The sequence below is a fragment of the Anabrus simplex genome, chromosome 5 (assembly GCF_040414725.1).
Source record: "Anabrus simplex isolate iqAnaSimp1 chromosome 5, ASM4041472v1, whole genome shotgun sequence".
Classification (NCBI taxonomy): Eukaryota; Metazoa; Arthropoda; class Insecta; order Orthoptera; family Tettigoniidae; genus Anabrus; species Anabrus simplex.
The window spans coordinates 340,275,115-340,300,695 of NC_090269.1; the positions used below are offsets into that span (position 1 = coordinate 340,275,115).

General features: G+C 41.7%; 1 long non-coding RNA gene across 3 annotated transcripts in view; it reads right to left on the bottom strand.

Annotated features, from left to right (window-relative positions):
* LOC137501049 (uncharacterized) overlaps window positions 1-23,901 on the bottom strand; it is a 39,173-nt gene extending 15,272 nt beyond the window's left edge. The window contains exon 1 of one of the 3 annotated variants that reach the window (XR_011018315.1): window positions 2,673-2,700. This is a non-coding gene — a long non-coding RNA (uncharacterized lncRNA). Of the gene's footprint in view, window positions 1-2,672; window positions 2,811-23,840 lie in introns of those variants that run through there. The other 2 variants (XR_011018314.1, XR_011018313.1) reach the window with 2 other exon arrangements.
* Window positions 23,902-25,581: the final 1,680 nt, after the last annotated feature.

The following is a 25,581-nucleotide window of genomic DNA, read 5'->3' on the forward strand; positions in this document are numbered from 1 at the left end:
AAGTTTACAGCTGTACGACTCGTACCCAGTGTTCAACTCGCTCGGTGCCAACTGACTTAAGACGGTGGAGATAGACCTAACATCGTTCAGTCACGGATATAGACACTACAAGCAATACAAAGCAAAAAAGAAGCAAAGTGACCACTGCAAAAGTTACGAAGATGACGAATGGACTTCGAAGAGTAGAAGCTAAACGTTTTCACTTCCTTAAACCTCGGCACTTGGCGAGATTGTTGTTAGATTCATCCATGAGATGATGGATTCGAATCCCACCATCAGCACCCGAGGTTTCCCAATTTCCACATCGGGCAAATTCTGGGGCTGTACCCTAATTAAGATCACAACCGCTTCCTCTCTCAACGCCTCCAAGAATCTGCCAGAATTAGTGCGACGTTAAACCTCTAGCAAACGAAAGTGGGATAGAGTTGTGGGGTCAGTGGTCGGCCGACTGCGTCCCCAGGAATGAAACTGGTACTTGCTTTTGATGAAAACTGAGTGAACCCCAGGGCCAGCTGCTGATGGCGAGTAGACTCCAATCTCTTATCTCGAAAAGCTACGGTTTGCTGGTGATGACTTTTATTTTAAAGACATGAATGATGGGAATATCAGACACTTTTCATTTACCATGTCATTTCGTTTACCCTTGGTCTGCATTTAGAGCTGTCGCCCTAGTGGCAGATTCCCTGTCAGTTGTTTACCTAGTATTTTATTACATGATTTCAAAGAAGATGGAAATGTATGATATCCCCCTTGGTAAAATATTCCAATCCCTAATTCCTCCTTCTATAAACGAATATTTACCACAATTTGTCCTCTTGAATTCCAACTTTAACTCTTAACTAATATTTAGGCCTATCGTAATGAAACTGAACTTTTCTAGTTTTAAAAACTAAATTCAAGTTTAGTTGTCTAACAGTATCTATTAATATAGCTCTGAGAGCCTCCCACCACTGAGTTCCGTGGTTCAAATCCCGGTCACTCCATGTGAGATTTGTGCTGGACAAAGCGGAGGCGGGATAGGTTTTTCTCCGGGTTCCAGCAACACTCTCCAGTATCATTTCATTTCATCTGTCATTCATTAATCACTGCCCCAGAGGAGTGCGACAGGGTTCGGCAGCCGGCACAATTCCTATCCTCGCCGCTAGATGGGACTTCATTCATCCCATTCCTGCCCCGGCCGAATGACTGGAAACAGGCTGTAGATTTTCAATAGAACGTACCTGCTTAGTATGTCGGAAATCACCCAGGAAAAGTTCATCCTGATTTCCTTTGGATCTTTTCCATTTCTCGAATCAAGTAATCCTGGTAAGGATCCCAAACACCCTAATATATCGGGTAATACTATAACCCTTAAATACCTTTGTTAATTATTCCAAGCCCATGAAAATTCAGAGACGTCGCACAGTGGGCGCATCAACTCATCTAGGTAGTTAAGAGCTATTCATTTCTGTCATTTAACGTCGATGAAATCCTTCGTTCCCTAAGATTTTAAAGATTCCAAAATATTGTCTAGGGTTATTTTAAACCTGGAGTTTGGGGAAGGAGATAACAATTAAAGCGCAATTAATAAAACACTAAAAGAGAGAGGGCTTGGAGAAAATCGAGCACATGCATTTCGAGGGTATTTATTCAATCACGTGATCAGCTGCAGTCCAGTAAGATATTTTGAAGCCCCTGAGGGCTATCACTTTTAGCCTCCTATTACGACAGGTTGGAGGTTGGGGTGTTTATACTGTTATAGATAGATGAGAGATACGATGGACGTACTGTAAGGTCCTAAACCGCAGACCGGAGGTGAACAGAAATATGTTATGAAGACATTGCGTTCCTTTTCAAAGCAGAATACCTTGACTAACATCGCTTCTTACTCAGCACAATATGCAGAGTGTTGTATCAAAAGGAATTTTACAAATAGGGAACCTGTGCACTATAAAGTACTGTACTATCAATAATGAGTACGATTATTGGTTCTTAGACTCGGAGTAATACAGCTAAACATCCGATGAACTTATTTACTTTCGATTTAGAGTAGGTCTACAGAGTAAAAGCGATGACGAGTGCCGTTTAAAAGGAGTTCAAGGAGACGGCAAGTGAACGTTTCAAGGTCAGGACGTTATATAACTCACAACAAAAACTCACTACGTTCAATTCTTACAGTACATGATGACCTACATTTCTACACAGTTTCCCGCCAGTTTTGAACCATTCCGATTAAATCCGCTGAACAGTGATTTGGCTGTCGAATTAGGTAGATCCGCCTACTTTGCGTCGCCTCACTCATTGAAATGAAATGTCGTATGACTTAGTGCCGGGATATCCCAGGACGGGTTCGGCTCGCCAGGTGCAGGTCTTATTATTTGACTCCCGTAGGTGACCTGCGCGTCATGATGAGGATGAAATGATGATGAAGACAACACATACACCCAGTCCCCGTGCCGTAGGAATTAACCAATTAATGTTAAAATTCCCGACCCGGCCGGGAATCGAACCCGGGACCCTCTGAACCGAAGGCCAGTACGCTGACGGTTCAGCCACCGAATCGGACGCCTCACTCATTGGGCAGAGACGATCGTCGGTCCTGTCAGTTCCAAGCACAGAGGTAAATTACAATAGACTTGTTGAGTGCTGATCGAGCTGGAGAAGAAGATTAAAGTAACTACAGAAGACTGTACCTTTGGAGAGATCCGCGCAGGAGCCGTGACGCAGCACAACTGTCCCCCCTCTCTCGCAACAGCATCGCGTGCGTGTTTCACTGTGAATTGCTTGGCCTTGCTCATTTTTAGTTGACACTGTTATTGCACGTTCATCCAACCATTGCCGAGAGAGACATGTTTTGTTATACAAACTATAAAACTAGGACTACGCAAACAACTACAAAGTATAACCTCCGCATATTTCATCTACATATATAACCTTCCTACACAACACTTCGAGTTATAACATCAATGAAGAGATTTATTTATTTATTTATTTATTTATTTATTTATTTATTTATTTATTTATTTATTTATTTATTTATTTATTTATTTATTTATTGTCCGCCTCTGTGGTGTAGTGGTTAGTGTGATTAGTTGTCACCCCCAGAGGCCTGGGTTCGATTCCCGGCTGTGCCACAAAAATTTGAGAAGTGGTACGATGACTGGAACGGGGTCCACTCAGCCTCGGGAGGTCAACTGAGTAGAGGAGAGTTCGATTCCCACCTCAGTCATCTCGAAGTGGTTTTCCGTGGTTTCCCACTTCTTGTCCAGACAAAATGCCGGGATAGTACCTAACTTAGGGCCACGACCGCTTCCTCCCTATCTTTCTTGCCTATCCCACTCATTCCATCCTCCACAAGGCGCCTGTTCAGCATAGCAGGTAACGCCGCCTGGGCGAGGTACTGGTCGTCCTCCCTAGTTGTATCCCCGACCAAATGTGTCATACTCCAGGAAATTGCCCTTGAGACGGTATAGGTGGAGTCTCTCGCTGAGTATGAGGAAAAAACCAACCCTGGAGGGTAAACGGATTGAATAATATTATTTATTTATTTATTTATTTATTTATTTATTTATTTATTTATTTATTTATTTATTTATTTATTTATTTATTTATTTATTATTTATTTATTTATTTATTTATTTATTTATTTATTTATTTATTTATTTATTTAGCGCATTGCTTGCTGACTACATATACAATCATAACAATAAATATTTAATGTAGTATGTTCTATACATACAATAGGGAGGTGTCAACGCCCTTGCGTATAGGAAAACAGATCACAGCTTTAAAGTTGCTCAACAAGTTGATTTATCAATTGGATTAATGATGGTGAATAATTTATCAAATCTGCTGTGGTTTTTTGTATGAGCGCACAGGGCATTCCGAAAAGCTGTGTTCACTTTCTGTTGGGGAGCTTCACAATCACAGTCAGATGAGCTCCGGAAGCCCCATATCGGCCTGTGTTGTGCGACATCGGTTCAGTGCCGACTAAGTCCTGCGAAGTCCTGATATGGATTGAGCCGTCTGAACCGCTCTGAAGTCCGGCTCCACGGCTTAATGGTTAACATGCTGGCCTTTGGCCCAGGAGGTCTCGGGTTCGATTTCCAGCCGAGTCGGGGATACCAGTTTTTCAAGTTCACAAATGTACTTGCCATCCGACCCTGCAAGTCATACGTTCACACCATGCAGCACAGGGGCAGAGTACGCAAGATTTTAGCGCAATAAGGCCTTAATTAAGGTGCAGAGCCAGGATTTGCCTGGTGTGAAAGTGGAAAACTACGTGAAACCATCTTCAGGGCTGCCGACAGCAGGGTTCGAATCCACCGCCTCCCAAATGAAAGCTGATAGCTATGTGACCCAAACCGTGCAGCCACTTGCTCGGTACTCTAATGATGCCATTAGATAAGCTATCGGTGGTGCTGCCTTATTGATTAACAGCTGGGTCATCGGCCCATATTGGCACGATGAACAACGAAATGAAACGATAGTATCTACTGGCTAAAATATAAATGGTATGCCACATATAATGGCATCACTCCTGGCAGCGCAGACCCATGGTGTTCCTCTCATGGTGGTAAGAATCGCAGTTAATGTAGACCCATGGTATGTCACATATAATGGCATCACTCCTGGCAGCGCAGACCCATGGTGTTCCTCTCATGGTGGTAAGAATCACAATATAGACCCATGGTATGTCACATATAATGGCATCACTCCTGGCAACGCAGACCCATGGTGTTCCTCTCATGGTGGTAAGAATCACAGTTAATGTAGACCCATGGTATGCCACATATAATGGCATCACTCCTGGCAGCGCAGACCCATGGTGTTCCTCTCTTGATGGTAAGAATCGCAGTTAATGTAAACCCATGGTATGTCACATATAATGGCATCACTCCTGGCAACGCAGACCCATGGTGTTCCTCTCATGGTGGTAAGAATCACAGTTAATATAGACCTATGGTATGTCACATATAATGGCATCACTCCTGGCAGCGCAGACCCATGGTGTTCCTCTCTTGATGGTAAGAATCGCAGTTAATGTAAACCCATGGTATGTCACATATAATGGCATCACTCCTGGCAACGCAGACCCATGGTGTTCCTCTCATGGTGGTAAGAATCACAGTTAATATAGACCCATGGTATGTCACATATAATGGCATCACTCCTGGCAGCGCAGATCCATGGTGTTCCTTACATGGTGGTACTAATCGCAAGTAATGTCCACCCATGGTGTTCTTCACATAGTGGGACTAATCACGGGCGCCGGTATTCCATGGTGTTCCTCAAAGAGTGAAACTAATCACAGGCCACGTATACTCTTGGTGCCGTTCACCTGGTGGTACTAATTATAGGCAATGCAAACCCAGGGCGCATAACACATTATGGTACCACCCACAGGCAGCAGAGACCCATGGTGTTCCACACATAATGAATTGAATTGAATTGAATTGAATTGAATTTATTGATCATGATTTACATGCCACTGAGGCTGAAAAGCCCCTTTATGTAGCGTCTTCTTATAATACAATACAGATTTATGATCACAGTAACTACATTTTTATAATATTAAAGTATTAAACTAAACATGAAACATAAAAAAAAATACAGATACCAAATCCAGTAAGGTTAAGACATACAATATATAATAAGTAAGAAATTAAGTCATTAAGCTCTTCTGTTATTTTGGACTGCTAAGGCAGAGAAACAATTTTCTTCGAAATATACATATTTCTGATTGCTCGACACAAGAATGCCTGATTTCAGCCTCTTGCGTACTCCTCCAGGAAGATAGATGTTAAGAACTGCTTTAGTTGTGTACAGTTAGTGTTATTTGCGAAACGGTGAAGATTAAAGACGTTAAAGATACGTGTTGCAGTGCAAACAAAGGATTTGTTAAATCTAGTGGTACGATGTAGGGGAATTTGAAGGGTGGTTTTTGTAAACCTATTATCTCTGTTATGTACCGACTCCATAGGTTTAAATGCATTATAAAGGTAGGATGGCGTCTTCAGTTTGAGAATTTTCTGCGTGACAACAGCTACTTTGATTTCTCGACGTTCATGGAGTTTCAACCATTGTAGCTGTATGTAATAGGGTGTTATGTGTTCATCACGCCTGGCATTTGTAACGTAACTAACACATGCGTTTTGTACCCTCTGTAGTTTTGTGTTCAAAGTTTCAGATAAGTCGTTGTATACGACTGCACCATAGTCAATTATTGGAAATATAAGACTTTGAACAAGTAGTTTTCGCATGAAAGGTGGTGTACATGACACGTTACGTTTCAAAATATGCATGGATGACACAACTTTTCGGATTACATTTGACGTATGATCAGACCAGGATAAGGTTCTGTCGAAAATTAGACCTAGATTGTTAACGGTGTCACTATAATGAATATCTGTCTCTAGAATTTTTATTGCTGGGAGGGATTTGAGGTCAACAGTTTTCAGGAGTTTTGTGTAACCTATGCAAATAAGCTGGGTCTTAGCCACATTTAATTGGAGGTTATGATTTGCACTCCATTCGCTCAACCGAGAGATGTCATGGTTAAAATGCGTTATACAAGAAGATGCGTTAGTGGGACAAAAGTGGAAGTAAGCTTGTAAGTCATCCGCATACTTGTGAAAGGTACTGCTTTTAAATACTTCAGATATGTCATTAATATAAATAGAAAAACATAATGGACCGAGGACTGATCCTTGTGGTACGCCACAGTTTACTGATTTCCACCTCGAGAATCGACCGTCAACGAAAGTGACTCTTTGTGATCTATTTGACAGATATGATTCAAACCACGACAGAGCACTCTGGGAGAAGCCAATTGACTTCAGCTTAGCAAGAAACATCTCATGATTAACAGAGTCAAATGCCTTAGAGAAGTCAAAGAGACGTAAGATAGTAAGCTGCCTCTTATCGGTGGCCGCGCGAATATCATCTGTAACCTTCAGAAGAGCAGTAGTAGTACTATGGCCCTTCTTGAAGCCAGATTGGTAGGGATTTAGAATGTTGTATTTAGACAAATATTCACAAATCTTCTCATGAACAATTTTTTCTAGTGCCTAACTAAGTGCACAGAGGATGTTGATAGGCCTAAAAACACTACAGACTGTTGGTGTTTTCTTTTTGGGCACAGGACGTACATTGGCACGCTTCCACTCTGAGGGATAAACTCCATTCTGTAGAGAGAACTTAAATAAGTGCACAAGGGCAGGAAGAAATATGTCCATGCAGGTAGAAATCATGGATACTGGAATATTATCTGGACCTTTAGCTTTAGTTCGTATTGATCTGACTGTTTTTCTACCTGTGAAGGGTGTACGTACATGAAATAGAATTTATCTCTGTTACTTGGAGTGAGATGTCTATAATGTTTGGCAATCTCTGATACTTTCGGAGAGTTGGAGTTAGAGACTGATGTCATGTAATATTCACTTAATTCAGATGGAGTAACAGGCATCTGGCTATCTAGAGAGTGACTGACTCCAATACCAAGAGATTTTGCAGCACGCCAAGAAGCTGAGGTGCTCTTACAATTACGGAAGATGTTGTACGTATACTTCACTTTAGTGTTCCTAATTACTTGTTTTGTCTCGTTACGTAAGATCCTGAATTGCTCGTAATCATCTGGAAGTTTAGTTTTAATAAATTTCTTCCTAGCTCTGTCCCGTTTACTCATCAATTCCCTAATACGCTTATTGAACCATGGTGATGAACGGTGTTTTACGAGAATTCTTTTTTGGGGCGCATGCTTGTCATAGAGTGAAAGTACAAAGCTGTTGAAGAGAGATACTTTTTGATCTACGTAGTAATTCAGCGTCAGCACGAAATTGCTCACGTCAAATTTACTAAAGTCTCGAACGAGAATATTTTTAGGAATTTGTTTTGGGGTGAATAAAGTGAATACAGCATACAGCAAGTCATGACCAGAAAAACCGGCAGCTGGCTCCTGTCCGTATTCCACTACCAACTCATTGCAGTTCGACGAGATTATGTCGAGAGTGCTATCGGAAGTGGCAGTATGAAAGGTTGGATTGAATGGAAGGCAGTCAAGGTTACAAGCGTTGAGCACATTACGTATATTTTCGCTTTCAAATGTCCCAGTTCCGAACCGAGCATTAACATCGCCCACAAGGAATATATATTTATAATTCATAACATGAGAATACATATCATTGAGGAATGTATCCATGAACCCTACTTTTGGTGGACGATATATGCAAGCGAAAAGAATTTTAGTATCTGAAAGGGCTATATCAAGGATTATGTACTCAGGTTTCTTACTGTACTCTCCAGGAGATTTACTGAGTACACTACATTTTATGCTATTCTTCAAATAAACTGCAACACCACCAGCGGCTCTGTTTAACCTGTCGTTACGGAAAATATTATACCCATCGAGACAGATGGCAGAATCTGGTACTGAAGGTTTAAGAAATGTTTCACTGACTGCGATAATATCAAACGAACTCTTGCCGAAAATGTTCCGGAACTCAGATATATGGGAGGAGTCGATAAGAGACTGAGAATTGATATGAATGACTTTAAGATTTCTTGTGTTTCTCACACTAACATCGTATAGTAAATCAGATAAGACACACTCATTACTTGTCATGAGTACAATATGGTACAAAGGGTTCAATAGTTCAATAGCAGATCGTTCAAAGAAGTACGATGATTTTAGTAGCCTATACAAATATAAAATAATTTAAGGATTTAGAAATTATGTGATAAAGTGAGAAAAATAAATGAGTAGAAAATTGGTATAAAATGAATCGCGTTAGCAGATATTTCTAAGTATTAAAAAAAATTATAACTAATATACTAAGCTAAATAGAATGGTTGCGAAAGAGAGACTTTTGTATTGTTAGCCTCGCCAGAATTATCTCTACTTCTCGTCCTAAGTATTTCCAGTAATAGGGTGATACACAGGAATACAAAGTATCTCACCGCATCATTTCAGTAGAGCTGGGTAGCGTTTCTTCCGTTCCTCAAGGTCACGTTCCGTCTTCACTCGATGTTTCACATCACCAGCGCGCACCATTATAACACCATCCATAGACCACACTGAATTTAGTCCGAAATGGCTCACAGCACGTTTGAGAATATCAGTACGGGTCTTAGTTAGGTCCTCCCGTATAGTTATACCGCTGTTCTTTAACAGCCTCTTTGATTTGAAGACTGCATTTCGGTAGGCGTATGAAACAAATTTCACAATGATGGGCCTGGTTTTGTTGTGACTTCTGGTACCAACTCTGTGTGAACGGTCGATCATCGCTGGATCAAGTGGAACATTGATCCGAGTGGCAATCTCCTGAATGCGCTTGTCCGTGTCTTCCCCTGCAGTTTCAGGTACTCCAAATATACGTAAACTGTTCCGACGTTGATAACTTTCCAACTCATCTATCCTATCGTCTAACTGCCGTTGAAGTTCAGTTATTGCTTCGTCTCGTCTGCTGAGTTCAGATTTTAATTCTCTTATTACATCGGTATTAAAATCAATACTTTCCTTAAGTTTCTGTATAACCTTATCGGCTACTCTGTCTACAAGTTCGTCGAGGAGTGAACTGTTCTTATTGAGGTATACCAACGTTAGCGACACCGTAGTATCTATAACCTCCTTGCTTACACTGGTTCGCAAAGTGTCCGATGGAGTGCACGGATCATCACAGGCCAAGATGTTGGCAGCGCTGTTCTGTGAATTTACAGAACGGTTGGTGTTCTTCACTTGTTCCCGCGTAGTTTCAGCAGTTGCCACATGAGAGCGTGGGCTGTCACTGTTTATTTCCTTGCCGTTAGAGAGTGGGGTGGCACTCCTGCTCGCGGCCTGAGCGATGCGGGCTTTAGCCTTCACTTGTTTACGTGAGTTACCCATTGTAATTCGATAAACGTTTGCAAATTACTTACGAATCACGATACCTTCTTCCAATTAAAGTACTACTGCACATGCACAGGTTAAAACACCACTGAATGCACGCTTGAAATACACTTAACACCGTCTTATGACACCTTCGCAATGATAAATACTGGAGAGGCTCTCACTCGCGTCTATACCACCATGTGCAGACAGCGCAGACCCATGGTGCTGCACAGATAGTGGCATTCATCACGGGGAAACACACAAAAAAATTCCTACGCAGTTGTGATGTAATTTTTTTTATTCTGTGATGTTTATCTGTTGATTCCGATAGCTGGAAAAGAACTATTACATCATTCATGTCCAGTTTGTATCTTATTTCATGACCTCACACTTTAAATCTAATCTAATCCTAGCCATTATTAACACTGGGATAATCATAATAATTTACGTACAAACCAAAAGCAACTCGCCATATAATTACGATGTCATATCTCGTCATAACATTTTATAAAGTTTGGGCACCCCTCACAGGCAAACAATCATCACTACGATCGCTCTATATTTTGGACAACCCTGAATTTGGCTAATCTTGTTCATTATACTCTAAGTCCGTCGAATCAAATGCACATTACGTCCCCAATTAAACAAAATTACAGTGTCTAATAACACTCAGGTTATTCCCGGATGAAAATTTCAACTAAATCCAACATTTAACGTTATCCCTGCCGAGAAATACAATCTCAATTCCACGCGTAACACACTTTGCATGTCCCTTTATCCCCGCGGTGAACCCCTATCAGCTGACGGCATTTCGCCCCCAATCCGCTTGGCAGTGACACGGGACATCTGGTCCGTTCTACCTGACTGGCCTCTCAGAATGCTTCGTTTAAACTCCGCCGACATAATTAAACAAATACGATATTTCTAACGAACAAAATGCACATAGATTATACTTCAAAATGCCCACAATAATTATACACGTCGAAAATTAATACCGCCATGGATTCCCTACTTCTACCTTTCATCCCCAAACATTATACAAAATCTTCCTCTGGCTTCCACAAGTCCCGGCTTCATTGACAGGTCTTCAACCTGATTCACAAATCTCATCTCGACTCACACGACAAAACTAACCTCTGTTTTCCAAACTCACGACTATCACTGACAAAAGAACTGGAATAAAATCCTTACTAGAATCCACGACGTCTAATACCGCACAGTGCTTTAATAATGAATAACTTCGCATAAAATGATATCGTATTTAATAACTGGATTTTCACGAAAATGACTCAAATTTCTACTAAATCCTTTTATATTGTCAGTCAGACACAGTTTAAATGGGCCTAGAAAAACGTTTCACTCCGCGACCAAATTCATCACACTATACTCTCACCCGACAACGCGCTTCCACTCGATTGAAAATGAGTAACCATGGATTTCTTATATTGTTTACGTCAAAATTTCAGACAGAAATTTTTTACGTCGAATGAACATCTTAATTTGACATCACAAAATATAGGCAGTAAACACACGGAAATGACGATCTACATTGGACGTGATATCACTTCGAAACCCTATTTAATAACTTTTTACAACATCATACGGCACTCGTAAGACTTCCAAATTTTATCCAAGTGGAAAATAAAACAAATGACCCTTTTTTCGTCGTATTTTAACATTTACAAAAACCACATAGGGGCGACCAACTGCGTCGTATATACCCCTTTCAAATACACATATTTTAGAGATCATGAAACAAGATATAATAGGTGGTAAGATGGTAAGTCACATACCTTAGGTGATCACGCCAGTATTCATCATAGGGCTCATTTGCGACCCTGGCATTTTTATTTTGCCATTTTTACATTTCTGGCTTTACAGATCATTTTATTCTTCCGGTTTCCTGGAAATAAAGCATTAAAAAAAAGAAAATGCCCTTCACTTGTTCTTGTTGAGCGCACACGATGGACTGCAATTATTTCCGCTCACGAATTACTTTATTTATCACATAAAAATTTATTCGGTACTTTGACCGTCCTTTTTGGTACAATTATTTCCACTCAAGAAAACTATCTCCACATGGAGTCAAGACCCCAACCACAATGGCTAAAATCTATGGGTTGGACTTAGTCTACCTTTGTCGTTCGATTTCACAGAGCAGCTCAACCCTCTGTCGTCAGCCTCGTAACACAAAATGCAGGGGCTTCGTCATGGCGTCAATTCTTATATATAGCAGCTACCCCCTCTCTCCGGGCATCTCCCCTTGCTGCCAAGAAAATTTCTATAACTTTTCTAACTTAACTAAACTGTAATTATAAGAGTTCTGAAGGTGACTACATACTCGCTACATTTCCAGCAGTAGTGTTCACGGACATTTAAAATTTATACATGTTCGATTTGTGGGATAAATGACCTCATTTGATAGGCACTATATTTTAGACTTGGCTTGGGCACGCCATATACACGCGCTTCTTCTGAAATAGTTCACAAAATGACTTAAGATTCTTCCGCCGTTGAGACGTGCGAATGACGTCACGTATCCCAGAGCGTGGGACCGAAGGTAATCACCCCCTTGCCACGTGTCAATTCCATGCTATCAAGAATCGAACTTCTTACCAAATTGACAATTTAATACATAGTATTCTTAGGGCACAAAGTTCATGGGTTCAGTACTGTAAAGTAAAGAAGATAATAGATGTGCAAAATTAGTTGTATACTCATTTACTGGAGAGTATCTTACCAGAGATGTTCAAAAGAATTACAGTCGTAGGACCACGGACCGTTGGACGACGTCAAGTGCTCCATCTTGGACCTCACTTGGATCAGTGGCAGTTCCTGCGACTAGGTCTTCCTGAGTGTGTGCGAGGTTCGCATCCTCCAATGTGCATGTGTGCTCACAAATAAAAATAGAGTGACTTGAGATCAGGTGATCGTGCTGGCCAGTTAGCCGGCCCCTCACGACCATTCAAATGTGCAGAGAACCTATTCAAAAATATTTCCACATCATTACTGGAGCAAGCCCCCTACCATGTTGGAACCACATTTGCTTCCTGATAAAACAAGAGGTACATTCAAGAAGTCCTGATAAACACATACATCATCAGGAACACCATATTCCTGTGCCTAAAATAATTTCTTAGGAGGTAGTGATTATTATTTTATGAGGAAGAACAACTGGACAATAAGAGTTTTGGTCCAGATCTATGTAATGTTACTCAATGTAATGTTAACTGTACAGGATGTTTGGAAACAACGTGAACTGGGTACACGGGCGTTAAAGGGTTGGCAATACTGATAAATAATTTGAAAATAATAATTCGATATCTCGCGCCGTTGTCATTTAACAGCTGCTGAACCAATCAGATCGCTTCGCGGGCGAATTCAGAGGCTTTGCGAGGCGGTGTTAATGTGCGCGTGGCTGAAGACTCACCTGAAAGCACCAATCGAAGGAAAAAATTCACCAAAGGAGGGATTTGAAAACGGACCTCAGAGCTGACAGGATCGAGTCACAGTAAGTGCGCTACGTTGACACTGTCTGAAACCCACGGTAATAATAACAATAATAATAAAGCATGCATCTTCATTATAGACTGTTATGCATTTCAGCGTTCAGTCGCCAGCCTCTGTAAATTTACTAATCGCCGCCACAATCCTCTATTTGTAACCAGCTCTGTGGCCTAGTTTAGTCCTCTTATTTTAAATCGTTAGAAACTGAGTCTAACCATCGTCGTCTTGGTCTCCCTCTACTTCTCTTGCCCTCCATAGCAGAGTCCATTATTCTCCTAGGTAACCTATCCTCCTCCATTCGCCTCACATGACCCACCACTGAAGCCAGTTTAAGCGTATAGCTTCAACTAGCTTCAACCATCGAGTTCATATACAGGATGAAGCGTAATTCGCGCACTCGGGCGTCGCAGCGCGACTCCTCACATGCCGGCAATAAAAAAAATGTCTCATACAAAATTTCATCTTGCGAGTATATCCGGCAGAAAAACGACGTTGAAGAGTAGCAATCTGGCAACACTGTAACCACATGTAGGGTAACTACCTCTGTCAGGAGTAGTTAGTCGTAGTGTACAGTTGGTGCAAGGGATAAAGTTTTGGGTTAGCATGCAGGAGGTCGAGTGGTCGATCCTGGGTTGAGGCGTATGTTTTTTATTTCGTAAATGTAGTCCAGGTGGTATGGTATCTGGCATCTTAATTGTCAACAACGATTGCAGTGGGTCCTCTAGAAACCATTTGCACTTACATACTAGGATCCTAGAAATGGACGAACAATCGTTTTCATTGGTCAGCTTTGAAAGGCGCCCTTTCCACGTCGTGGGCGTGAATTAATTCGCACCACTTCATCTACTAGATGTGAAACCTGTTTTCTTTGTACCCTCCTCCAATGGTCCCATAGATTAGTACCAACTATTATTCTTGCTTCGTTCAGGTCCATTACATTTCGTTAGGGCCTTACGTTACCAGTAGGCCTAGCAACGTGCTCTGCGAATAATGTCCAAACTCGGTTACAATTTGTATGTGTTATCATCATGGTCCCAATAATTCTGCCTTTCAACATTGCGTCTGGTAACCGCATGCTCTTTAGTACGTATCTCAATGCATTATTATTATTATTATTATTATTATTAATTATTAATTTCGTATGGCTATTACTAGCCGATTGCAGCCCTTGTAAGGCAGACCCTCCGATGAGGGTGGGCGGCATCTGCCATGTATAGGTAACTGCGTGTTATTGTGGTGGAGGGTAGTGTTATGTGTGGTGTGTGAGTTGCAGGGATGTTGGGGACATCACAAACACCCAGCCCCCGGGCCATTGGAATTAACCAATTAAGGTTAAAATCCCCGACCCGGCCAGGAATCGAACCCGGGACCCTCTGAACCGAACGCCAGTACGCTGACCATTCAGCCAACGAGTCGGACATTATTATTATTATTATTATGTTGTAAATGTAGGATACATGTGACCTCAGAAACGGTGTCTTACTGCATTACAGTAGGTAATGTCAGATGGAAATTAGCAAATAAAAAATGCACCTCAACCCAGGATCGAACCATCGACCTCCTGCGTGCCAACCAGAAACTCTACCCACTGCACCAACTGTACAGCACGACGTAAATGTGCTGAGAGCGGTTGTTACCCTACATATGGTTACAGTGTTGCCAGATTGCTACTCTTTAACGTCCGTTTTCTGCCGGATATACTCGCAAGACGAAATTTTGTAAGAGACAGTTTTTTATTGCTGGCATGTGAGGAGTCGCGCTGCGACTCCCGAGTGCGCGAATTACGCTTCACCCTGTATAATAATAATAATACGAATATAATAAAAATAATAATACGTTAATCTTACGACGTGTGTCCGGAAAATAAAGATACAATGACCAATATGCATTCACATAATGTCCTGATGACAAAACTTGCACTATAAATTACAGGTACATACTTGACTTTTCAACTATGTTGTCGCCATTATCCAAACTCGTATTTAGTCTGGGTAACATCCCAGAGTCATAGACGTCTGCTGCCTGCATCTTCACTTCAACCATGTCTTGACTCCTTTTAAATCGTCATCATCGTCGAATTGTTGTCAGCCAAAGTGTTTCTTCTGGTAAAGATATAATTGGACACACGATTACAAGCGCCTACCATTCACGTGTTCGTCAAGAATATCGGTTCTTCCTGCACAGAATTCTTGATACCACTTAATCTGTCAATAATGTTCACATAACGCCAATAATTTTGCCAATGAACTTCCGCTGCTCGCTTAATTTTTCGATTAAAATACTATACAACGGAGCGCACCTCACATTTAGCGGGATTCTGAATCGGCGCAGACAGTCCTAATACGCGTTACTCGAACAAGACTCGGAGTACCACTACTGAAAGGGGAAAGCGGAAGGATCGCGGTCAGTGGCAATACAGCCACAGTACACATTACAAATTTACCTTCCGATCTATATGTGATGAATCGTGATTTTCCGGAGACTAGGCACTAGGCCTGCAAAGACAAGATGGCCAGTAGATATCTGGTCAGAGCAACGACCCTCTCAGCTGTATTGCTTTGCTATCATTCAGAACCGGGCTCGCTGCTTTTCAACTCATCAACAGCTCAATACACTAGGTTCAAACTTTCACACTAGGATTTAAATCCTTTGACGACGTGGAATTAAAAGGCATAGAGAGCCACCATATGCGTGTGGAACTGGAAAACCACGAAAATCTTCAGGATTGTCGACAGTGGGGTTCGAACTCACCATCTCCCGAATGCAAGCTTACAGCTGCGTGAGGTAATCCGCATAGCCACCTCGCTCGGTAACTCGAGGAATAAACGGAGTTTTAATTTTGACAGTTTATACATACAACAGATCAACAAAATCGTTCGCAATAGCCTATTAAAGGTCTTTGCATGCCAAGAGGGCTGCTGCCCAGCCAGATGGCCTAAATACAGTAAGAGACACGTGATCAGCGCGACGTAATCTTTAGCCTATTGCTTGGTTTTCGAGACCGGGTCCTCTGCCTCTCGTATGAGGTATTTCCTGACTTGGTTCCACGAGGCTGAGTGACGCTCGTTCCAACTCTCAGTCCACAATATTGTACTGTACTCAACCTTCGAGGGTCTACATTCAGGGAAACACCACTTCTGAGACTTGTATGGCAATCGTGGCACCATGGCTGCTTGCAGCTTACAAGGTCGGATCAAAAAGTTCCCGGACTATATTGTGCACCAACAGATTGCAGCACAGGGTTATGCTTGCTAGTGACCTTCCGCCTTCCTAAGGCAGAGTACCAAGAGACATCGCTGTGTTAACATCAAGAGTGATTACAGTGGTGCTTTTGTGAATACGCGTGTGTAGCAGCCTGCGACTGTCCGGCTTCATGGCTAAATGGTTAGCGTGCTGGCCTTTGGTTCAAGGGGCCCCGGGTTCGATTTTCGATCGGATCGGGGATTTTAATCGCGTCCGATTAATTCTTCTGGCTCGGGGACTGGGTGTTTGTCCCAAAAAGTCATCTTCATATTCAGACAACACACTACTGTGCCAGCTACAACAGAAACACGCAGTAGTGATTACATCCCTTAATATAGGGTTGCCCTCAGGAAAGCATCCGGCCGTAAAACAGGGCAAAATCCACATGTGTGACACAGTTCCCACCCGCGACCCCACAGATGTGGGAAAGGCGGTAGAAGAGGAAGAAACTGTACATATAGTGTTGTATCATAATTGTTATCTGTTAATGGAGTCCATGAATTGTCTTTAAAATAATGCCGTGCTTTCACTGAAATCAAGACCTTTTTTTTTTTTTTTTTTTTTTCGAGTTGCACTGTTATAGACACTGCGTAGTCTGTAAAATGGTGAATTATGATGGGAAGACGTTGTAACCTTTTTATTGAAAAATGTTAAAATAAATCTAAAGTCTAAATGCTGACCGTTCAGCTAATGAGTCGGACAACGCTATAGGTATAGTATATTAAACTATTTGTAAGCTCAATCTCAGAGGTTGGATTACATTGATTATGTTAGATTCGTTTGGATTCGATTTAATTACGGTAAGCCAGGAAATATTAAGTAATTATTTTTAATTTTAATTTGTATCACAAAGAATGCTGCTGTAATTGGGATGAACATCCTCTAGCATGCAAAAAATTAAATAATTAAAATTACGCGAGATAATAATTAGATGAGAAATAATACAGTGAAATGAAATGGCGTATGGCTTTTAGTGCCGGAAGTGTCCGAGGACAAGTTCGGCTCACCAGATGCAGGTCTTTCGATTTGACACCCGTAGGCGACCTACGTGTCGGGATAAGGATGAAATGATGATGAAGATGACACACACACCCAGTCCCCATGCCAGCGAAATTAACCAATTATGGTTAAAATTCCCGACCCGGCCGGGAATCGAACCCGGGACCTCTGTTACCAAAGGCCAGCACGCTAACCATTTAGCCATGGAGCCCGACAATAATACAGTATAAACTATCGTAAGGATGTTGTTAAGACTGTGTCAGGTAACCTGTTACATAACTTAACAATGCCTTCTGCGAATCATATTACAAAACACTTTACGACGCATGGTCGATGAACTTATTAATCAAACTAGCTGCTGTAACCGTGCTCGCTATGGGATTCTCAGAATGACTTTTGTGGTTTTCCTAACTGAAGTCAATATAGGTCAATATAAAAACGTCAATAGGAATGTAGCGATTGAAAGCAATGTTATCGTATAAAATAATCAAACAAAAGAAAAACCGCACATTTTATCACTTTTAACGAACAACGGTGCCGATCTAACAATCCAAAGTTCCAAAGCTGGGGTGACCAGGCCGCAGACAACCGTGAACACTCCTCTGCCATTACTCCGTTAAATATGCACACTGCTCATTCTAATCAGTGCCTCAGAGTAGGGATTGAATAGCTCGAATGCTATGATGAGCCAGTGTAGGATCAGAAAATTTACGAACCAGAGGAATGGCATGCTAAAGAAGAAATTTATCTAACTCTCCACCTACTTCCTGCCAATATTCAGGCAGGCTGTTACACTCTGTACGATCGGGCGAGTTGGCCGTGTGGTTAGGGGTGCACAGCTATGTGCTTGCATCCGAGAGATAGTGGATTCGAACCCCAATATCGGCAGCTTTGAAGATGGTATTCCGTGGTTTCCTATCTTCACACCAGACACTGTACATTAATTAATTAAGGCCAAGGCTGCTTCCTTTGAACTTGAGCTGTTCTGTTGGAACAGCATCTACACTACTGCGCACGAGCAGGCAGTTCAGAGTCTATTGGGTGCATCGTCACCATAAAACCTATCTGTGTCGGTGCGACGTAAAGCAAATTATAAAATTGAAAAAAAATGGGTACCTTGTTGAAGCGATACTACTATCTACATTTGGTAAAAGAACTCCGTTAATTCAAGCGAAATATTTCGAGTGAATTATTTTTTATTGTTATTTACCTACCTAATTTCTGATTCTTCTTCGTCGGACAATTTTTCCCACATACTAGTAGAGTCACGGTTGCGAACAGCGTTGCACATCTGTACTTGGCTCTGATTAAAGGTCGGATGTCCTTCTTAACACCAGTCCGGTGTGGAGGGTTGTATTTACCAATGTATGATGGTTAGCACAGTGTTATGTGTATCCTATATTTATTTATTCGTGTCAGAAGTACAAAATATGAAACATGAAAACGTACAAAAAAGGAAGCATGGAATGGGCACAAGTACACAAATATGTGTTCATCAAGTGACTTCAAACACTTCCCAGCCAAAACTTAGTCACTTCGAGAACTCTTGAATTAGCTTGAGTCAAATCACTCATTGCACATCTGGACGGGCACAAGGGACAACATAAGAGATGTTGTGTTGTTTGAAATTCGCCACAATCATATAGAACTGTCTTGGTCGGAAAATGCCACTTATATAAGTTGTCCCTTGTACTTGCAACTGCAGCTCGCAGCCTGTTCAGTGACTTCCAGATTGGCCAGTTCTCTGTGTGGCCAGAGGTAGAGATTCCTTCGGTTCCATCAATTCAGACAAATTACTAGTTCTCTCCTTCCACATGGTAACTCGTGCTTTTGCAACTGTTCCATGTAACGGTTGAGTAGTTTTTAGGGAGCCCTTTCTCGATTTTAATCACTTTCACCCGGTTGATATCCGTAGAGTAGGTGTGAGGTCATAGTAGACGATTTGTTGGCAGCCACTTCCCTTCTAATATCAGATGGAGCAATTCCAGCCAGATAGTCCACTTGTTGGCCTCAAACAAACTGAAACAATCCTGCAACTCTCGTTTCATGGGCTGACTTGTACCACACAGGAAAGGCATATTCTCCTGCTGGATAGCATATCGTTTGGAAATGTGTGCCCCAGTTAGGCCCTGCTAGTTTACGGAGGAGTCAGTTCCTCGAAGAGATCTTCTGCTCCAGCTTATGACACTGTTCCTTGTATATACATGTACGGTTCAAGGTGACCCCTAGATGTCTAGGATGGAAGCAGTGAACCAATAATGTACCATTCCAGAATACTTCAAGATTCCGATTAGCTTGCACATGCTTCAGATGGAAGGCACATACCTGAGTCTTACTAGGGTTGGGTACGAGTTGGTTCCTTTCATAGTAAGTACCAAGCTGTTCTAGTGCACGGCTGAGCGTACGTTCTACGGCCTCAAACTGTTCTGATTGATCAACAAAAGCAAAGTCGTCAGCGTAAATGAAGCTTTCGCACCTTTGAGGCTGTGGTTGATTATTGGTGTACACATTATATAAAATGGGAGACAAGATACTTACATCCCTGGGGCAATCCATTCTTATGAGTTCTCCATCGACCACGATGTCCTTGGAAGTCTACAAATATAAGACATGTGTGTATATGAAGAAGTGTGTATCACTTACTCCCCGAACCAGAGGCGTTAGCCAGACGCTGTCAAAATCCCCGACCGGCAGGAAAGCCTACCACTCACCCAAGGAGCTGACCTTCAGTTTTCTGAATAACTAGAGTTTTAACTAAAATAATAAAAATAATAGGGTAAGACTGTGAGATGTGAAAAATAAAAAGTCCACTTAGATCTCTTAACGTAATACCGTCGGTGTTGGAAAAGAGCAAAGTTGACCAAACTAAATAACACAGAAAAAGTCCACCGAGTACCCATATTAAGGATCTGCACAGCATTTCAGGAATTAAACATAGTTCTATATGTTTTAATGAGGCTATAGTCAATCACCTCCTGCACTCAATTAAGGACGGTCTTATAAAATCAAATACAGTGTTAATTACCTCTCAGAATGTACATACTTATGGCACGAGGCAAGCCAATCAATTTTTGTGACATATAAGGCCATCAAAAGTTTGATTTGCAGGGAATACTACCCTATGTCATTAAAGTGCTGAACTGTCATTCACGGTTCCAACAAAACATTACCAAGTATCAGCTCCGGAATCGTTCTGAGTTGCGCATGCTCCTCAAGAACATTCTGAACTATTACACAACTGATTCAGAACAGTTCATTGGAACAAATCGAGTGTTCAGTACCTTGGATCTTGTCTGCGGAATGATGCTTGCTTTAACAAAGAAGTAAGGGTGTGGATGAGATGGAAGGAGGTCACAGGAGTTCTATGTGATAAGTGAATGCCGATCCAGCTGAAGTTCATGCTCTAACAGACAATTGTACGACTAGTTGGGTTTTACAGCACTGAGTACTGGGCTGCCAACAGAAGTGCAATAGAAATGCGAATGCTAAGATTGATCTCGGGCATTTCACTTATTGAGCACAAAATCAACGACAACATCACACGGCATTTGGAGTAGTGTCAATCAGTGAGAAGTTGCGCGAATGCCGGCTGTACTGGAACGGACACATCATAAGAGCAGCGTCCAACAGCGTCCAATCACTGCCTTCCAATACGACGTGCAAAGAAGAAGACCCCATGGGCAACCAAATCTACGATGGCAAGGCACCATCAGCGTTATATGAGAGAAGCGACCCCAAGATGCAACAAACAGAGCCATCTCGCGTAACCCGCCAGTGAAAGGGTCACAATATGTTAGGCCTACGTGAGTGCACGGGTTGGGTATCACAGATCCATTCTGAAATACGACCCTATTCTCGTTATGTTCTCTGTTATAAATGTAGCATTATGATCTTAATATCAGCAAATTTAATCACAATAATATTATTTTACAATGCATTTTTCTTACCACTGAAATTTTCTTTCTTTCTTTCTTTCTTTCTTTCTTTCTTTCTTTCTTTCTTTCTTTCTTTCTTTCTTAGTCTGTCCCTCGGACTCAGCGAGAGATCCTACCTCTACCGCCACAAGGGTAGTGTCTTAGAGCGTGAGACTTTTGGTCGGGGAGATACAACTTGGGAGGAGGACTAATAGGCTACCTCACCTGTGGCCTCACCTGCTATGCTGAACAGGGGCGTTGCGGCGAGGGGGGGGGGGATGGTAAGATCGGAAGGGATAGGCAAGGAAGAGGGAAGGAAGCGGCCGTGGTCTTAAGTTAGGTACCATCCCGGCATTTGCCTGGAAGAGAAATGGAAAACCACGGAAAACCACTTCGAGGTATGGCTGAGGTGGGAATCGAAGCCCCAACTACTCAGTTGACCTCCCAAGGCTGAATGGACCCCGTTCCAGTCTTCGTACCACTTTTCAAATTTCGTGGCAGAGCAGGGAATCGAACCCGGGCCTCCCGGGGTGGCAGCTAATCACACTAACCACTACAGCACAGAGACGGACACCACTGAATTTTTACGCATTAATATTATATTTAACACAAAACTCAAAATGTTTATACTCTAAATGTTTGAAAATTGGACTATGTAACCCTAACTATCAGTTCAGTCCAACGGAATATTTACATGTCATATTTAAGGGCATTGTACAGATTCGCTATAAGAACTAATATGAAATGCTATTTATGAACGCAGTTTGAAAATACAAAACAGACAACACGAAGAAAAAACTTGCATGACTGCACAGGTTGGGTCTGACAGGCCCACAGAGCACTAAAATATCCCACAGATCACAAGTAAAACCAAACACTTCGTCACAAGTCTGTCATGTTACTAAGCATGTTCAGACAGGAAGGTAGCGGAAACCACAAGGAACCAACTACTTCCATTTCTGAGAAAAGAAAATTGATACGCATGGGCCTCACAGACCCAGCCCATGCACTGGCCGGTTAAAGGATCCATAAAAGAGACCCTAAACCTGTAGGACATCACCTAGAGGAAGAAGAAGATTTCGCAGTGTGATTTTTAATGTTCAGCCACATTGTCAATTTTGGAGTAATGTTTTGTTATTTTAAAGTCATACGTTGTCAGTTTTGAAGATCCTATTTGCCTGCATAATAATGTTTACGAGGGACTGGTTATATTGTCTTCTAACCCGTTTACACTTGGAATTCTATATAATTACGTAACTCTCATGAATTGGCCTTGCTATAACAGTACTACTTTACGAAATGGACGTAGCCGAATATTCGAGGTGTAGGAGTAGCATGCCTGCCTCCTAGCCGAGGTTGGGACAGCTGACCATGATCTACTATAGTAAGTAAAAACGCCTAAATAATAATAATAATAATAATAATAATAATAATAATAATAATAATAATGACCGGGCGAGTTGGCCGTGCGGTTAGGGACGCACGGCTGTGAGCTTGCATCCGGGAGACAGTGGGTTCGAATCCCACTGTCGGCAGCCCTGAAGATGGTTTTTTCCATGCTTTCAGACCACGGCCGCTTCCTTCCAACTCCTAGGCCCTTCCTGTCCCATCGTCGTCATAAGACCTGTCTGTGTCGGTGCGACGTAAAGCCAATAGCAAAATAATAATAATAATAATAATAATAATAATAATAATAATAATAATAATAATAATAATAATAATGTAATTGGTGTTTCGTCCCACTAACTACTTTACGGTTTTCCAAGACGCTGAAGTGTCGGAATTTTTCCTACAGGAGTTCTTTAACGTGCCAGTAACTGTACGGACACGAGGCTGACGTATTTGAGCAGCTTCAAATACCACTGCACTAAGCCGGGATCCCAGACGCTAACTTGAGCTCACAAGGCCAGAGTTCTACCACCCGAGATACCAACCAAGGCCAAGCATCTGTCAGAAATGGTTTTGCGTGACAATCGATGTCGGGATCATAGGCACAAGACCTACACATTTACGTGGATTCCGAAAATGTTGCATGCATTGGCCGGGATTCGACTGCCCGCCTTGGTGAGAAGCAAGCTGTTCAGCCGCTCGACTGTCACGTTTTCTAACGTTTATTAGAATGGAACGACAGGGAGATCCAAAAATGGTGAATACTACTTATTATCATTTCTCTAGGTTCTTGACATAACAGACCAAGATAGAATAGAAGAGTGAAAGATCGCCCTGTAACTAGCCGAGTCACTGAAAGAACCTACGTATTAATACAGCAGGATGATCTAAAATAGATAAGTGATGACGGTAAGTTAGTAATTAACATTTCAGTTACATACCTCCGAGAATCAACTATCTTATGAATTCTCCGCTGACCACAATGACGCTGCCTTGTTACCGTAATCCATCAAATATATTTCATCATTTCAAAAGATATGAGGGTGCACAACGCACGAGATAAGGACTCGCCACTTGTACTTGATTAAACACAAATCTGGCAGATAGCGCTGATGTGTACAGCAGTCTCAAACACTGTGTAGTGCTGATAGGTTCTGGCTGCTGTTTCATGGAGAAAAGCAGCATTTCTCACGGGGAACTTATCTCACTTCGAGGTCGAGAAAGCACTATGTTGTTAATAGCTACACGTCTTGTTCACGCGCGCATATTAGCTTGTTCACAGGTGAACGATGGAATATTTACATTTGAATTGTGCTAAAAGGATCTGCTTGGAGATAGGAGTTACAGATCACAATATGTTCTTCGTTAAGAGTCCACAAAACTTCAGAGCAGACTTTTAACTTAACCCTACCCTAGCAAGACCAATTTTGTTACTTGCATTTTTTTTAGTAAGAAACTTGATAATATTATTTATTGTCACTTCAGATGTGTACAGTCACATAAAATAGGAAACATTTTGTTTTTCGCTCATACTTTAAGTGGCATAACATGCCACCCATTGTGATGATGATGATGATGATGATGATGCTTGTTGTTTAACGGGGCCTAACATCGAAGGTCATCGGCCCCTGCCACCCATTGTAAAACTAACCAAATTCAGAAGATTTTTTTAATAGAGCACAACATATCTTAAAGTCCGGCTCCATGGCTACATGGTTAGCGTGCTGGCCTTTGGTCACAGGGGTCCCGGGTTCGATTCCCGGCAGGGTCCGGAATTTTAACCATCATTGGTTAATTTTCTGGCACGGAGGCTGGGTGTATGTGTCTTCTTCATCGTCATTTCATTCTCATCACGACGCGCAGGTCGCCTACGGGAGTCAAATCGAAAGCCCTGCACCTGGAGAGACAAACATGTCTTCGGACACTCCCGGCACTAAAAGCCATAAGCTATTTCATTTCATTTCAACAGACCTTAAATAAAATTGTTATCCCATCTTTGCTCGTTTAGTTATTCTTATTCCTGGTGTCTATTTTACAAGTTATTAAGGTCGACACTTGATGTGGATTTGCCCTGTTTTACGGCCGGGTGCCGTTTCTGACGCCAACCCTATATGGAGGGATACAGTCACTATTGCGTTCTTCTATTATGGTTGGTAGTGTGATGTGATGTGTCTAGATGAAGAGAAGTGTATTAATACGAACACAAACACCCAATCATCGAGCCAGAGGAATTAATGATACGCATTTAAAATCCTCGACCCGACCGGGAGTCAAACCCCAGACCTTCAGAAACTAAGGCCAGCACCTCAGTCAAGAAACCGGAGCTCTATGATTATATTGTAATAATATATCTGCTATTAGTATACAACAGACTAAATTTCTTCAGCGTTCCCATGCAGTTAAGTGTCATAACTACGGTTCGGATGTTAAATCTGAGATATAACTGTGAATGATGGGTCCCTGGCCCCATTCAGAGCAGTTTTATGTTGCATATAAATGCATATTTGGGCCATTTTTATTGCTTTGCTCATATTTTGCTTATTTTAGTGATACAAGGTAATATTTGGTTATACGTTGTATTTTGAATATTTTTGTTTAAGTTGAGGCATCATTTTTAACAAAGTACAAGTTATCAGCGTCGAGTTTCAAACACAGGATTTCAAAATACTCTAGTGGATGTAT